This window comes from Mandrillus leucophaeus, unplaced genomic scaffold, assembly GCF_000951045.1.
Source record: "Mandrillus leucophaeus isolate KB7577 unplaced genomic scaffold, Mleu.le_1.0 Scaffold5, whole genome shotgun sequence".
Lineage (NCBI taxonomy): Eukaryota > Metazoa > Chordata > Mammalia > Primates > Cercopithecidae > Mandrillus > Mandrillus leucophaeus.
The window spans coordinates 5,384,571-5,385,528 of NW_012105364.1; positions in this window are offsets into that span (position 1 = coordinate 5,384,571).

Sequence of the window (958 nt, forward strand, 5' to 3'; positions counted from 1 at the left end):
TGAGGCAGGAGAATGGCGTGAACCCGGGAGGCGGAGCTTGCAGTGAGCCAAGATCGCACCACTGCACTCCAGCCTGGGTGACAGAGCGAGACTCCGTCTCAAAAAAAAAAAAAAAAAAAAGATCCATTCATAGAGCATGATAAACAAATAGATTTTAATGTAAGAGTACAGTTATTTCAGATTTTATATTGCAACTCATCTTTAAGAAACTACCACTGCTGAGTTTTAATACATCAAAGAATATCCACAATTATCTGAAAAGGCTCTTAAAATACTCTTCCAACCACATATTTGGTATGAGACCAGATCTTTTTATACTTTAACCAAAGCAACATACTACAGCAGACTGAGTGCAAAAGCAGATGAGACTTCAGCTGTCTTCTCTTAAGCCAGACATTAAAGAGATTTGCAAAAACTGTAAAATATCATGTTTCTCACTAAACTGTTCTTTGTTTTGAAAGTTATTTTTCATAAAATAGTAACATAATTAAAATATTAACTTTTTTACATGTACAGGGTTATTTTTAAATTAAGAAACATTTTAAAATTTTCTCAGTTTTAATTTCTAATACAGTATCAAAAGTTGTAACACACATAAATAAAAGCTATTGTATTTGGAGTCCTCAACAATTTTTATGAGAATAAAAGGGTCATGAGAGCAAAGATTAAGAACCACTGAGACGGGCGTATCACGAGGTCAGGAGATTAAGATCATCCTGGCTAACAAGGTGAAACCCTGTCTCTACTAAAAACTAAAAAAACAAAAAAATTAGCGGGGTGTGGTGGCAAGCGCTTGTAGTCCCAGCTACTTGGGAGGCTGAGGTAGGAGACTGGCATGAACCCGGGAGGCAGAGCTTGCAGTAAGCCAAGATCGCACCACTGCACTCCTGCCTGGGTAACAGAGCAAGACTCTGTCTCAAAAAAAAAAAAAAAAAAAAAGAACCACTGGCTTATAGTA